Raw genomic sequence first — 13,412 nt, 5'->3', positions numbered from 1 at the left:
GGCAAGAGCATCCCCAACTGGATTTTCTTGGAAATGCAGCAGCAGGTTATATGACAACAGTTGTTCAGTCAAACTCTGTTGATAAGCTCACACTGTATGTGAAAGCTTTGACATTATATTGGTGTTTAAAAAAGTCATTGCACCATCATTTCATTCAAAGAGAGCTATAATTTATTGCTGTCAGTAATGTGCGATTTTCTTACATTAATGAAGTTGCCGCGTGAGTTAACAATTCCTTCATTCACTATGATGATGATCTGTGTATAGCACAGCACAGGTCACACAGTACATGCATGTCTAGACAAAAATGCTTTATGCTTGTCCTCATGTAATGAAACAGAGGTGGATTAACAGAATAACTATCGTTGGGGGTGTAAGCGTACAATAAATCGATACAGTACAATGTAAGATATAAAATAGGAATTTTCATAATATATACATATACAAATGTATGATGTAAAGTTATAATAGTGTATACAAGTAGTGTAATGATGGCTAGCTGGTCCATTCTGGATTGGCATTCTAATGTTGTCATTGATCAAATCAAATGTTATTTGTCACAAGCGCCGAATACAACTGGTGTAGACCTTACACTGAAATGCGTACTTACAAACCCTTAACCAACAATGCAGTTCTTGAAATAGAGTTAAGAAAATATTTACTAAATGAACTAAAGTGAAAATAAATAAATAAAATCAAAAAGAATACAAGAAAATTACATAACAATAATGAGGCTAGCTGGTCCATTGGTCCACAGGGGGTAAAGTGACTATGCATGGATAATAAACAGCGAGTAGCAGCAGTGTAAAAACAAAGGGTTGGGGGGATTAATTGTAAATAGTCCTGGTGGATTCATTGTTCAGCAGTTTTACGACTTGGGGATAGAAGCTGTTAAGAAGCCTATTGGTCCCATACATGGCGCTCCGGTACCGCTTGCCGTGCGGTAGCAAAGAAAACAGTCTATGACTTGGGTGACTGGAGTCTTTGACACTTTTTTGGGCCTTCCTCTAACACCGCCTAATATATAGGTCCTGGATGTCAGGAAGCTTGGCCCCAGTGATGTACTAGGTTGTACGCACTACCCTCTGTAGCGCCTTACGGTCAGATTCCGAGCAGTTGCCATACCAGGTGGTGATGCAACCGGTCAGGATGTTCTCGATGGTGCAGTTGTAGAACTTTTTGAGGATCTGGGAACCCATGCCAAATCTTTTCAGTCTCCTCAATGACAGTCATTGTTATGCACCAAAACATTATTAGGATGAGGATCAGAATAGGTGAGATCAGCTTGGCGGTGGATGACAGTAGCCAGGCCCTCTCTCAACCAAAGAGGGGAGGAGGTAACTGGGCCGGTTGCCAGCTCACACCCTGTCGTATTAAAGGAGAGGGGATCAAGAAACCCACCAAGGAATGTTCTTTGTTAACAGACTTTTTCCCACCAAAACTAATTCTAACAAGAACGTGGGGAATGGTCAGAGAGGATCTATAGAAAACGAATGTCATATTGGTTTTTATTTTGTGATGTCATTGAAAAGGTCGTAAAGGAAATACTGTAACTTGAAAAGTATTTACACTACATGTATGAAGTCTCCATCCTTAACGTTGTATATAAATATGAACAATGAAGCAAGTGTTTTTGTGAAGATATGAATATGATTATAGGAGGTATAAGATAATCTATCTCCTATAAACTGTGCACAGTAAGTAGCCACGCCCCGAGTGAAGTCAGAGAGCGTGTCAGACTGACGGAACCGTCCCCTTCGGCCAGAGTGCATAAAAGCATGGAGCATAGCTACAAGTTTGAAATGGTTGGAACTTTGAACCTCAACATGAGGTGAAGAACAGTAACTCACCTCCCAGACTTGACCAGAACATCGCCAGGCTGCAGCTGCACATGTAAAGCGGTCCAAACTCTGAATATCAACACGAGGTGGAGAGAGGAGAAAACTCCCCTCTCGGAAAATCACTGGAACGGCTTATTAGCTGTCTTAAGTCAAATATCTAGAAAAGCTAATTTAAGTGAGAACACCTTAATGCTCTTCCAATCATCCTACTGTACTACTATTCTCAAATCACCATAGTACACTACTCTCATCACCAATGGGAACCGTCGACACGGCTGACTATCTTCCCAGGAGCATCTCCCAGAGTGAACAACAGTAGAAGAGATGGGCCTGGACCCTTTCAGACAATCAGAGCCTTACAGGAGTACCGCCGAAAGGCCAACCCACATCCTTCCTACTGAGGGCTGGTTCTGACAGAGATAAACGCTGAACAATGGCACTCCCACATAAATAGATTAATGATTTCTTACTCCAAACTGGAGGCGGTTCGTGTGCACAGTAAATGATTACTGTGAGAATAGTTCTAAAATGTATCAATGATAGGTGTCTCTTTTTCTCCCCCCCTCTTCATTTTCTGTGTAACAAGCCGCCATATGTTGTCAGTCTGTTAGCGACCTTTTTCTCATGTATTAAGTGTGTATGTTTATTCTATGTTATTATTTAGTTAGCAAGTAAATACAGTTGAAGTCGGAAGTTTACATAGACCTTAGCCAAATACATTTAAACTTTCACATTCCTGACATTTAATTCACCTCAAAATTGAACCTTCGCCCCAGTCTGAGGTCCTGAGCGCTCTGGAGCAAGTTTTCATCAAGCATCTCTCTGTACTTTGCTCCGTTCATCTTTGCCTCGATCCTGACTAGTCTGCCATATCCCCTCAGCATGATGCTGCCACCACCATGCTTCACCATAGGGATGGTGCCAGGTTTCAGGCCAAAGAGTTAAATCTTGGTTTCATCAGACCAGAGAATCTTGTTTCTCATATTATTTAGGTGCCTTTTGGAAAACTCCAAGCTGGCTGTGATGTGCCTTTTATTGAGGAGTGGCTTCTGTCTGGCCACTCTACCATACAGGCAGGATTGGTGGAGTGCTGTAGAGATGGTTGTCGTTCATGGAGGTTCTCCCATCTCCACAGAGGAACTCTGGAGCTCTGTCAGAGTGACCATCAGGTTCTTGGTCACCCCCTGACCAAGACCCTTCTCCCCGGATTGCTCAGTTTGGCCAGGCAGCCAGCACTAGGAAGAGTCTTGGTGGTTCCAAACGTCTTCCATTTAAGAATGATGGAGGCCACTGTGTTCTTGGGGACCCAATGCTGTCTAGAACGCCAGTATCCCGGAGTCGCCTCTTCACTGTTGACGTTGAGACTGGAGTTTTGCGTGTATGATTTAATGAAGCTGCCAGTTGAGGACTTGTGAGGCGTCTGTTTCTCAAACTAGACACTCTAAAGTACTTGTTCTCTTGCTCAGGTGTGCACCGGGGCCTCCCACTCCTCTCTCTATTCTGGTTAGAGCCAGTTTGCGCTGTTCTTGTTATGCTGGTGAATGAGGACCCAAAAGCGACGTAATAGTAACAGAGTCTTTATTCCAGTAATAAACAAATAATGATTCTCCTGGATATTATCAATGGTCAATCCAAAACAGGAACTGAAATCCTCTCGTCAATAGAGAGGAACGACTGGAGACGCGACCACAGACTGCAGGTCGCTTCAGGAAGGCACTGGCCGTAGCTGACATAGACACCTGCTCACACGCAGCATCTGAAGAAGGCAAAGAACACGACAGGGCGGAACAAGGACACAGGAACAGCAAACATCAAACAAGAATCCGACAAGGACAGAAGCGGAAAACAGAGGGAGAAATAGGGACTCTAATCAGAGGGCAAAATAGGGGACAGGTGTGAAAGAGTAAATGAGGTCGTTAGGAGAATGAGAAACAGCTGGGAGCAGGAACGGAACGATAGAGAGAGAGAAAGAGGGAAAGAACCTAATAAGACCAGCAGAGGGAAGCACAGGGACAAGACATGATGAAAGACAAAACATGACAGTACCCCCCCACTCACCGAGCGCCTCCTGGCGCACTCGAGGAGGAACCCTGGCGGCAACGAAGGAAATCATCAATCAACGAACGGTCCAGCACGTCCCGAGATGGAACCCAACTCCTCTCCTCAGGACCGTAACCCTCCCAATCCACTAAGTACTGGTGACCACGTCCCCGAGAACGCATGTCCATGATCTTTCGTACCTTGTAAATAGGAGCGCCCTCGACAAGGACGGGGGGGGGGGGGGGAAGACGAACGGGGGCGCGAAGAAAAGGCTTGACACAAGAGACATGGAAGACAGGGTGGACGCGACGAAGATGTCGCGGAAGAAGCAGTCGCACAGCGACAGGATTGACGACCTGAGAGACACGGAACGGACCAATGAACCGCGGAGTCAACTTGCGAGAAGCTGTCGTAAGGGGAAGGTTACGAGTGGAAAGCCACACTCTCTGACCGCGACAATACCTAGGACTCCTAATCCTACGTCTATTGGCGGCTCTCACAGTCTGCGCCCTGTAACGGCAAAGTGCAGACCTGACCCTCCTCCAGGTGCGCTCACAACGTTGGACAAAAGCCTGAGCGGAGGGAACGCTGGACTCGGCGAGCTGGGACGAGAACAGAGGAGGCTGGTACCCAAGACTACTCTGAAACGGAGATAGCCCGGTAGCAGACGAAGGAAGCGAGTTGTGAGCGTACTCAGCCCAGGGGAGCTGTTCTGCCCAAGACGCAGGGTTTCGAAACGAAAGGCTGCGTAATATGCGACCAATCGACTGATTGGCCCTTTCTGCTTGACCGTTAGACTGGGGATGAAACCCGGAAGAGAGACTGACAGAAGCACCAATCAAACGACAGAACTCCCTCCAAAACTGTGACGTGAATTGCGGACCTCTGTCTGAAACGGCGTCTAACGGGAGGCCATGAATTCTGAACACATTCTCAATGATGATTTGTGCCGTCTCCTTAGCGGAAGGAAGCTTAGCGAGGGGAATGAAATGTGCCGCCTTAGAGAACCTATCGATAACCGTAAGAATCACAGTCTTCCCCGCAGACGAAGGCAGACCGGTAATAAAGTCTAAGGCGATGTGAGACCATGGTCGAGAAGGAATGGGAAGCGGTCTGAGACGACCGGCAGGAGGAGAGTTACCTGACTTAGTCTGCGCGCAGTCCGAACAAGCAGCCACGAAACGGCGCGTGTCCCGCTCCTGAGTAGGCCACCAAAACCGCTGGCGAATAGAAGCAAGCGTACCCCGAACGCCGGGATGGCCAGCTAACTTGGCAGAGTGAGCCCACTGAAGAACAGCCAGACGAGTAGAGACAGGAACGAACAGAAGGTTACTAGGACAAGCGCGCGGCGACGCAGTGTGAGTGAGTGCTTGCTTTACCTGTCTCTCAATTCCCCAGACAGTCAACCCGACAACACGCCCTTCAGGGAGAATCCCCTCGGGGTCGGTAGAAGCCACAGAAGAACTAAAGAGACGGGATAAGGCATCAGGCTTGGTGTTCTTATTTCCCGGACGATAGGAAATCACGAACTCGAAACGAGCGAAAAACAACGCCCAACGAGCCTGACGTGCATTAAGTCGTTTGGCAGAACGGATGTACTCAAGGTTCTTATGGTCAGTCCAAACGACAAAAGGAACGGTCGCCCCCTCCAACCACTGTCGCCATTCGCCTATGGCTAAGCGGATGGCGAGCAGTTCGCGGTTACCCACATCATAGTTGCGTTCCGATGGCGACAGGCGATGAGAAAAGTAAGCGCAAGGATGGACCTTATCGTCAGACTGGAAGCGCTGAGACAGAATGGCTCCCACGCCCACCTCTGAAGCGTCAACCTCGACAATGAATTGTTTAGTGACGTCAGGAGTAACAAGGATAGGGGCGGATGTAAAACGCTTCTTGAGGAGATCAAAAGCTCCCTGGGCGGAACCGGACCACTTAAAGCAAGTCTTGACAGAAGTCAGAGCTGTGAGAGGGGCAGCCACTTGACCGAAATTACGAATGAAACGCCGATAGAAATTAGCGAAACCGAGAAAGCGCTGCAACTCGACACGTGACTTAGGAACGGGCCAATCGCTGACAGCCTGGACCTTAGCGGGATCCATCTGAATGCCTTCAGCGGAAATAACAGAACCGAGAAATGTGACAGAGGAGACATGAAAGGCGCACTTCTCAGCCTTCACGTAGAGACAATTCTCTAAAAGGCGCTGGAGTACACGTCGAACGTGCTGAACATGAATCTCGAGTGACGGTGAAAAAATCAGGATATCGTCAAGGTAAACGAAAACAAAAATGTTCAGCATGTCTCTCAGTACATCATTAACTAATGCCTGAAAGACAGCTGGAGCATTAGCGAGACCGAACGGCAGAACCCGGTATTCAAAATGCCCTAACGGAGTATTAAACGCCGTTTTCCACTCGTCCCCCTCTCTGATGCGTACGAGATGGTAAGCGTTACGAAGGTCCAACTTAGTAAAGAACCTGGCTCCCTGCAAAATCTCGAAGGCCGACGACATAAGGGGAAGCGGATAACGATTCTTAACCGTTATGTCATTCAGCCCTCGATAATCCACGCAGGGGCGCAGAGTACCGTCCTTCTTCTTAACAAAGAAAAAATCCCGCTCCGGCGGGAGAGGAAGAAGGCACCACGGTACCGGCGTTGAGAGAAACAGACAGATAATCCTCGAGAGCCTTACGTTCGGGAGCCGACAGAGAGTATAGTCTACCCCGAGGGGGAGTGGTCCCCGGAAGGAGATCAATACAACAATCATACGACCGGTGAGGAGGAAGGGAGCTGGCTCTGGACCGACTGAAGACCGTGCGCAGATCATGATATTCCTCCGGCACTCCTGTCAAATCACCAGGTTCCTCCTGAGTAGAGGGGACAGAAGACACAGGAGGGATAGCAGACATTAAACACTTCACATGACAAGAAACGTTCCAGGATAGGATAGAATTACTAGACCAATCAATAGAAGGATTATGACATACTAGCCAGGGATGACCCAAAACAACAGGTGTAAAAGGTGAACGAAAAATCAAAAAGGAAATGGTCTCACTGTGGTTACCAGATACTGTGAGGGTTAAAGGTAGTGTCTCACATCTGATACTGGGGAGAAGACTACCATCTAAGGCGAACATGGGCGTGGGCTTCCCTAACTGTCTGAGAGGAATGTCATGTTTCCGAGCCCATGCTTCGTCCATAAAACAACCCTCAGCCCCAGAGTCTATCAAGGCACTGCAGGAAGCAGCTGAACCGGTCCAGCGTAGATGGACCGACAAGGTAGTACAGGATCTTGATGGAGAGACAGGAGTAGTAGCGCTCACCAGTAGCCCTCCGCTTACTGATGAGCTCTGGCTTTTACTGGACATGACATGACAAAATGTCCCGCAGAACCGCAATAGAGGCAAAGGCGGTTGGTGATTCTCCGTTCCCTCTCCTTAGTCGAGATGCGAATACCTCCCAGCTGCATGGGCTCAGTCTCTGAGCCGGTGGGAGGAGATGGTTGAGATGCGGAGAGGGGAAACACCGTTAACGCGAGCTCTCTTCCACGAGCTCGGTGACGAAGATCTACCCGTCGTTCTATGCGGATGGCGAGTGCAATCAAAGAGTCCACGCTGGAAGGAACCTCCCGGGAGAGAATCTCATCCTTAACCTCAGCGTGAAGTCCCTCCAGAAAACGAGCGAGCAACGCCGGCTCGTTCCAGTCACTGGAGGCAGCAAGAGTGCGAAACTCTATAGAGTAATCCGTTATGGATCGATCACCTTGACATAGGGAAGCCAGGGCCCTGGAAGCCTCCTTCCCAAAAACTGAACGATCAAAAACCCGTATCATCTCCTCTTTAAAGTTCTGATAATCGTTAGAACACTCAGCCCTTGCCTCCCAGATAGCTGTGCCCCACTCCCGAGCCCGACCAGTAAGGAGTGATATGACGTAAGCGATCCGAGCTCTCTCTCTTGAGTACGTGTTGGGCTGGAGAGAGAACACAATATCACACTGGGTGAGAAAGGAGCGACACTCAGTGGGCTGCCCAGAGTAGCATGGTGGGTTATTAACCCTAGGTTCCGGAGACTCGGAAGACCAGGAAGTAGCTGGTGGCACGAGATGAAGACTCTGAAACTGTCCAGAGAGATCGGAAACCTGAGCGGCCAGGGTCTCAACGGCATGACGAGCAGCAAACAATTCCTGCTCGTGTCTGCCGAGCATTGCTCCCTGGAACTCGACGACAGTGTTGAGAGAATCCATAGTCGCTGGGTCCATCTTGGTCGGATTCTTCTGTTATGCTGGTGAATGAGGACCCAAAAGCGACGTAATAGTAACAGAGTCTTTATTCCAGTAATAAACAAATAATGATTCTCCTGGATATTATCAATGGTCAATCCAAAACAGGAACTGAAATCCTCTCGTCAATAGAGAGGAACGACTGGAGACGCGACCACAGACTGCAGGTCGCTTCAGGAAGGCACTGGCCGTAGCTGACATAGACACCTGCTCACACGCAGCATCTGAAGAAGGCAAAGAACACGACAGGGCGGAACAAGGACACAGGAACAGCAAACATCAAACAAGAATCCGACAAGGACAGAAGCGGAAAACAGAGGGAGAAATAGGGACTCTAATCAGAGGGCAAAATAGGGGACAGGTGTGAAAGAGTAAATGAGGTCGTTAGGAGAATGAGAAACAGCTGGGAGCAGGAACGGAACGATAGAGAGAGAGAAAGAGGGAAAGAACCTAATAAGACCAGCAGAGGGAAGCACAGGGACAAGACATGATGAAAGACAAAACATGACAGTTCTGTGAAGGGAGTAGCACATAGCATTGTACGAGATTTTCAATTTCTTGGCAATTTCTCACATGGATTAGCCTTCATTTCTCAGAACAAGAATAGACTGACGAGTTTCAAAAGTAAGGTCTTTGTTTCTGGCCAGTTTGAGCCTCTAATCAAACACACAAATGCTGATATTCCAGATACTCAACTAGTCTAAAGAAGGCCAGTTTTATTGCTTCTTTAATCAGAACAACAGTTTTCAGCTGTGCTAACATAATTGCAAAAGGGTATTCTAATGATAAATTAGCCTTTTAAAAATATAAACTTGGATTAGCTAACACAACGTGCCATTGGAACCCAGGAGTGATGGTTCATGATAATGGGCCTCTGTACACCTATGTAGATTTTCCATTAAAAATCAGCCGTTTCCAGCTACAATAGTCATTTACAACATTAACAATGCCTACACTGTATTTCTGATCAATTTGATGTTATTTTAATGGCCAAAAAAATTTGCTTTTCTTTTTTTTAAGTACATTTCTAAATGACCCCAAACTTTTGAACCGTAGTGTATATAGTCTTAATTCATTCCTACTTAGATTTGTGTGTATTGGGTATATGTTGTGTAATTTGTTAGATATTACTTGTTAGATATTACTGCACTGTCGGAGCTAGAATCACAAGCATTTCGCTACACCCGCAATAACATCTGCAAATGTGATTTGATTTGATTTGAAGTACAGTAAGGAGCAAAAGAGGGTAGTTTCTCAAAGGAATTGATTAGCACTACCAGGAGATGACTAAACGAAATGGCTGACTGGTGTGTTTGTGGTCATATTGGTATTTAGTAAATGTTACTTTTTTACTGTCCAAGTGCCTTGTACGATGCCAATCATTACAACACAGTGCTTAAGGTCTACCTGCAGAACGAGTTCAAGTTCTCCCCCACAGAGTTCCTGGCCAAGATGGAGGCAGCTGGAGTGCAGTCCAACAGAGTGAGTGGACTCGCTGCCACTTGTCTATTATCTTGATTGTTTTTGTGATCTTGATGGCCTTTACGAAAACAATGAACGACTTCCTTTCTTGCTTTTCTGTAATTGTCAGCCTTTCCTTTGTATCTGTATCTGAGCAGTGACATCATAAAGGTCTGACGTATACACTCTGGACAAATCATTAGGAACACCTGCTCTTTCCATGACATAGACTGACCAGGTGAATCCAGGTAAAAGCTATGATTCCATATTGTTGTCACTTGTTAAATCCACTTCAGTCAGTGTAGATGAAGGGGAGGAGACAGGTGAAATAAGGATTTTGAAGCCTTGAGACAATTGAGACATGGATTGTGTATGTGTGCCATTCAGAGGGTGAATGGGCAAGACAAAAAAAGTAAGTGCCTTTGAACGGGGTATGGTGGTAGGTGCCAGGCGCACCGGTTTGTGTCAAGAACTGCAACTCTGCTGGGTTTTTCACACTCAACAGCCCCCTCAGTCTCAGTGCCGCCGCCACCCCCCCGAGTCTCAATAAAGCCCCCCCCCCCCCCCCCTCAGTCTCAGTGACCCTACCCTTAACCCTAACCCTAACCCATTCATACGTTGTGGTTGAAGTTTGAGATATGAACCAGTACCACCGTCTGGACTGGCGAGTAGATGGAAGACCCAAGTTGACCTCCCATGGTAGCTTCACTTGCCTGTGTGTAGTAACACGCACGCCCCACCCGCCTGAAGATCTGTTTTTTTCAGCCATCTATTTCCTGTGTTTGAGGAGTGCAAAATACACTTGTCACTTAAATCTCGCTGGGTTGATTGCTTTCATTTTACTCCTCCGACTCTTTCATACTCTAGCTTGTGCCTGACGTTTTTTTCTCATTAATGTTACGACCGTGGAAAGGTTTGTAATGATCTGTCAAACACCCCGGTAATGACAGAAATGGGCTCATTGGGATATATTGGCTTTCTGTTGAATCTACAGTGCTTTGCAAAAGTATTCATCCCCCTTGGCGTTTTTCCTATTTTGTTGCATTACAACCTGTATTTAAATAGATTTTTATTTGGATTTCATGTAATGGACATACACAAAATAGTCCAAATTGGTGACACAACGGAAAAGTGGTGTTTGCATATGTATTCACCCCTTTTGCTATGAAGCACTCTGGTGCAACCAATTACCTTCCGAAGTCACATAATTAGTTAAACAAAGTCCACCTGTGTGCAAAGTGTCACATGATCTTTCACATAATCTCAGTATATATACACCTGTTCTGAATGGCCCCAGAGTCTGCAACACCACTAAGCAAGGGGCACCACCAAGCAAGCGGCACCATGAAGACCAAGGAGCTCTCCAAACAGGTCAGGGAAAAAGTTGTGGAGAAGTACAGATCAGGGTTGGGTTATAAAAAAATATTCAAAACTTTGAACATCCCACGGAGCACCATTAAATCCATTATTAAAAAATGGAAAGAATATGGCACCACAACAAACCTGCCAAGAGAGGGCAACCCACCAAAACCACGGACCAGACAAGGAGGGCATTAATCAGAGAGGCAACAAAGAGACCAAAGATAACCCTGAAGGAGCTGCAAAGCTCCACATCGGAGATTGGAGTATCTGTCCATAGGACCACTTTAAGCCGTACACTCCACAAAGCTGGGCTTTATGGAAGAGTGGCCAGAAAAAAGCCAGTAGAAAAAGCCAATAGTTATGCACGCTCAAGTTTTCAGTTTTTTGTCTTATTTCTTGTTTGTTTCACAATAAAAAATATTTATTTATTTACTGAAAATATCTCCAAAGTGCGATGGCATGTTGGCATGTTGTGTAAATAAAATGATACAACCCCCAATAAATCCATTTTAAATCCCGTCTGTAAGGCAACAAAATAGGAAAAATACCAAGGAGGGGTGAAAACTTTCGCACGCCACTGTATATGAACGCTAAACCTTGCTTTAACGCATCATCTCGATGCTTACATCACAAGAAAGAGAAGAAATACAACTTTATTTTGATGGTGTTCATTTTTTGAGGAATTGAAGAAAGTAATCTAATACAGTTGACATTTTATCAATTAAATGCTGAAATGAACACTTAGATTACAGTGATATTATGTCTGATCTCGCAAACAATGAGATTTTCCCCAAGAACTGGGGGGTTGGCTGTACTGAGACTGGGGGGTAGAGGGGCAGCACTGAGACTGGGGGGTACGCCATCCCAACTGGTTCGCACTTAGTGGTGACTATCATTTGTTTTTCAACAGGACAATGACCCAACACGCCTCCAGGCTGTGTAAGGGCTATTTGACCCAGAAGGAGAGTGATGGAGTGATGCATCAGATGACCTGGCCACCACAATCACCAGACCTCAACCCAGTTGAGATGGTTTGGGATGAGTTGGACCGCAGAGTGAAGGAAAAGCAGCCAACAAGTGTTCAGCATATGTGGGAACTCCTTCAAGACTGTTGGAAAAGCATTCCAGGTGAAGCTGGTTGAGAGAATGCCAAGAGTGTGCAAAGCTGTCATCAAGGCAAATGGTGGCTACTTTGAAGAATCTCAAATATAAAATATATTTTGATTTGTTTAACACTTTTTTGGTTACTATATGATTCCATATGTCTTCACTATTATTCTACAATGTAGAAAATAGTAAAAATAAAGAAAAATCCTTGAATGAGTAGGTGTGTCCAATCTTTTAAATGGTACTGTATGTCCGAACTCCAAATCAAATGTGCTTCCCAAAAATAGCAGGGTAGAACGTGTGGTAGAACATTTAGTTTGATTGGAGATTTTCGGCATTTATCAAAGTGCTGTCAGGTAACCTGATTTCAGATGTGTCCATGTAAACACGATTATTAGGGAAATCGTTCTTCTTGCAAAGCATATCAACGTTTTAATCAAACTATTATATTAATCTAACTATCCACAATAATCGCATTATTGTGTACATGTAACCGTACTCATAGAAAGTGACAGGGATCAGACTGAGGGAGGGAGGTCTGCCACAGCTGATTATGGATGGTGACGCCTCCATGCCGCTCCCTGGTGGGCGCCGGTTCTGATCTCTAACCCACCGCAGGGCATTATGGTCGCTGTCTGTGAGGTAACTCACATGATTGACACCCACAGGCTTCTCACCTCTCACTGCATGCTGGTAACCATGGAAACCATGCATTTGTGGTTATCCCACTCGTTTCGTAAAGAAAGACTCTCTGCCTCTCTCTTGCGCTCTCTCTCGCGCTCTAACTCTCCCTCTCCAATACCATAAATGTCTGTTGTAAGGGCACTCCTGGAATTAGATGCTGTGATGGTTGAAATAGATGTTCAAATGGATGTTCTAAAATGTGTGAATTTTGGAAGGGATTGAAGATCTAGATTTTAGAAGTTGAGGTATTGGTTTTAAGTCAATGTGTTAGAAAGGCATATATATATGTGAGAGCCTAATGTGATGCTCTGAGGGCCAGTGCTGCTGTGTCTGTCTGCGGTAGAGATATGGGTTTTATGTACCCTCCCTCTCTCGGGAGACCTCTAGGAATAGATCTTTGTATAGATCAGGGAAACTCACAGGACAACTACATTCTTAGTGGAACTCCTCCAAGACTAAAACCGTCCTAGGACTGGAAGTCATTTTGGTTGACAGACTGTCAAACTGTACTCCCTTTTGGGGGACGATTGGGGGACGATAGCGTGATGGGTGTAATCACCCCCTACCAAATCCTGGGGGCTGAGGGGATCACAGGTCATTCTGCTACAGTGGCTATGAAGGAAACTACGGGGGCTCATGG

The sequence above is a fragment of the Salvelinus namaycush genome, chromosome 4, assembly GCF_016432855.1.
Source record: "Salvelinus namaycush isolate Seneca chromosome 4, SaNama_1.0, whole genome shotgun sequence".
Classification (NCBI taxonomy): Eukaryota; Metazoa; Chordata; class Actinopteri; order Salmoniformes; family Salmonidae; genus Salvelinus; species Salvelinus namaycush.
This window is presented reverse-complemented; position numbering follows the sequence as displayed.